The 3,716-nt window shown below is 31.7% G+C and overlaps 1 pseudogene; it reads right to left on the bottom strand.

Moving 5' to 3' along the window:
- Window positions 1-1,710: 1,710 nt before the first annotated feature.
- Window positions 1,711-2,430, bottom strand: LOC148801142 (kunitz trypsin inhibitor 5-like; annotated as a pseudogene).
- Window positions 2,431-3,716: the final 1,286 nt, after the last annotated feature.

Here is a 3,716-nt window from a genome sequence, read left to right as displayed (position 1 = left end):
ACAAATATAAACTGTGGTTTGATAGCTTTGCAATAATTACTCTTTAATGGGAACTTGTGTCCATCATATCCTCTTTATACTCATTCTAGCTTTTTAGACATCTAGTTGCCTTTTCTGTTGATTGTTATTATTGTTGAAGGATCCTTTTGTATTTTATAATTTTTATAAAATTAAATTACATTTTTCATTTCATTTATTTTATCACCATCATCATATAAGCCATGTGCCAACTATAAGGCGTTGACCATCAATGGCCATAAGAGTTTGACAAAATTTTTATTGCCAATTATCCATCTCACAACCTTACTTTGGGCTTTGGAACCCATGGCGTAAGACAAGCTCATATTGGTAGTGCTCTTTTACATTTTTACTAGTCGAGACCCGTGCAACGAAATTGAAGTAGGATCTTATCATATTCTCATTTGGGTAGAGCTGGTTCCTATCCAATCCAAGCAATATCTTTAGATGATTAATTTGTTTATGATTAATTTAAAATAATTTTAATTTTAATTTTAATTTTAAATTGAATGTAATTATTATAAATGCTACTTAAATGGATTTCAGATCAATAATAATTAGTTTTGAATTGCTAACATTTATATGTTTAATTGAGTTCAAAATACTTAATTATAATTTTAATTTGTTTAAGTTATGGATGAAATGTTAACTAATTTATATGTAGTTATATTAATTAATTATACTTTTAATTTTCTTAAGTTTTAAATTAATTAAGTAATAACTTATTTTATTGATTAGACTAACTAAAAATTTTAATTCAATTTTATATATAAACATTTATTATTATTATTATTATTATTATTATTATTATTATTATTGTAATATCAATAATTACTATTATTTGATGTTAATTCCCAAACAGTTCTAAATTAAACTAACCCAACACCGAATGACATAAAAAACCATTGAATTAGGGTAAAGCACCGTTAAGAGAAGAGAGTGACAAAGTGCCTGAAGATGTTTCCAATGTGCTGCTGGCGCAAGATGCCATTCTCTAAGCGTTCGAAGACGCCTTTGGCTTGTTGCAATAGATCTTGACCCTATGTATTTTTTTTTTTGCTTTATGGGGCTATACAACAGGGGGTAGCCCATCTCCTTTCCCTTATCCCCCCCAACCCCTGGTGGCAGCGGGATTTGATTCCAGGTCTCTACTCGGACGAGTCAGAGAACCTACCAACTGAGCCACCATTAGTTGGCATCTTGACCCTATGTATTGATGGCTGATTTTAACAATTTCAAGTTTCAACTATGTTGAGCTTGGAATTGAGGCCTTTGGGGGGGGGGATTGAGGTTTGAGTGCATTGAAGAATTCATGAATAGAACTGAATTGGATCCCTAGTTTTGTAACGAGCTTTGGCTGAGTATAAGAGTAAGACCCAATGATTACTCGTACCATAAAAAAGTGATTTTGTCTCTCTAGTTAGTTAATAAAATCACGTCCCACGGGTTTTAATCTAACAAAATTGCAATAAACAAAATAATAAAATAGAAAAATAAATAAAAGTCAAAGAAAAGTTTCTAATTCATTCACTCTTTTTTTGATAAATACTTAATCAATCGATTTTTTAAAAGCAAAAAGCCCAAGCAAAAAAAAACATTAAAGCAAACAAAATTGTGGGTTGCTATGAATCATAGTGCATGTTAGAGAGGATGTAGCCCCTTATTGAATTCATCATTTTCCATGTCATGCACTTAGTTGTGCCTAGCCTTGACGAATACAAATGGGAACTCTCTGTGCTTAGACACAGATAGCCACCTTCTCCCACTCTCGGATGATATGCCCACATTCCCACACACAATCTTGCATAACTCGCACACGCTAGGGCAATATGCAATGTGGTACTCAGGGCTAGAGTTACTAATTCGCTCAATCTTGAACCAATTTCTTATAGTTGAGGAACTAGGGTGTCCTGGTTGTCCGCCGATTGTAACATACCTTATCTTGCTTGGCGAAGATGATCCCTGTGATTCTTGAACATGCCAAACTATAGGCATCTTTGAGAATCTGATGTTCACATCTGTCGACTCAAGGATAGTTCTTGCCCCAGATGATGATGGGATTCTAGTTCTGAGAAGCATCCTTCCAATGGCTCACTCTTTGGGGAGTGAGACAATTCTTCCTTCCATTGAAGCTGATGCTGGAGAGGAAGATATAGGCATGTCAAGGTTCATTTCAGAACCATGCTGCCTCACAACTGATGAACGAGACTTCTCTCTTCTATCGAGTGACACACCGCCTCTGCCACCTCAGATGGCTGAGACAATGTAGTAGGGTTGTCATGATTGGGTCTCATTGCCATCTGTATCCAACACCGATTGGTGATGAGACTCATGAGATGATGTTATGGCCTCAGATTGGATAATTGATGATAACACAATCAAGAGAGATGAAATCAAGAATGTAGTCCTCATGGCTAGAGTGAAAATATCGTTGGTATCAAGAATTAATAACTCACTAGGCTGCTTATGCTTAGAGGCCGTTTGAGAGTTATTGAGATTTGCAAGAGGAAGAAAAGGACTCTCCCTTTTATAGTTTGGTTGTTTTCTTTTGTCACAACAATCCGTTGAATTCCCTCCTAAAACAAAGGAATTTTTGTAGGAGAAAGTGTCAAGTGATACTAAAATCTCTATTATATAACACACATCATTTTAATTTATCTTTGGTTGAATTTATTTGATTATGATATATAAGATATTCATGTGCCACAGAACAAGTGACATTATAATCTGGTAGAATATAGTCAATATGAACTCCCTATAAAAGGGAGAGGAATAGGAAAAAAACTAAAAATAAACCAATGTGTAGGACATGTGCCATGGATGTGTAGATCGATCGACCAAAAGGGTAATTAATCCGTAGCCTTGCGAAACTGGAGATGGACAAGACTAAAAGGGTAACTAATCCCCATTTTCCAAGCTCATAATCTAGAGAACCCTGAATAAAATGCAAAAAATGCTAGCATATGCAATAAATTCAATGCATTGTATCAAGTAATTTTTATTTCAAGCTTTGGCATGTTCTATTTTTACTGGGGATTGCATATGATATGGTCATAGGAATTGTTTTGTCCCATTAGTGATGGTAGTAAAACAATGCTTTATAGGAGAATTTTAATTTGACTCATCTAGATCAAATAATACAATAACAAAAGCTTTTATTTAGGATTAGTCTTAGAAGGGACCCGTGTGATGCATGAGCTTTGTTAAGCGAAAGTGAAACAATAGAAACACGTGAGAGTAGATCATTCCTTTTATATTTTAATTTTTAGATAATTAATAATTATTTATGTTTTATATTCTAATTCTATTAATTATTTATAATACTAAAATAACAATAATTAATTTCAACTAAATTAATAGTCTAATCTCAAATAAATAACAATAGTTTAATCTTTGATAATTATTCAAAATTTAAAGTAAAAATACATAATTATTGAAAATAAATTTATAACGAATATACAATGAATAATTACTAAAAATACAATAAATAGCTAATAAAAATACAATACATACAATAATTACAAAAATACAATAAATATAGAAAAAATATATTAAATTAATAAATAAATAGTGTAATCTCAAATAATAGTTCAATCTCTAATAAATATTAATCAATAAATTATAATGAAAGTACATAATTACTGAAAATAAATTTATAAAAAAAAACATAATATATCTAATAAATTAAATTTCAAAAA

The sequence above is a fragment of the Nelumbo nucifera genome, chromosome 3 (assembly GCF_055504915.1).
Source record: "Nelumbo nucifera cultivar China Antique chromosome 3, China Antique-T2T, whole genome shotgun sequence".
In the NCBI taxonomy this organism is placed as follows: Eukaryota; Viridiplantae; Streptophyta; class Magnoliopsida; order Proteales; family Nelumbonaceae; genus Nelumbo; species Nelumbo nucifera.
Note: the sequence above shows the minus strand (reverse complement) of the source record. Positions and strands in the feature narration are given on the sequence as shown.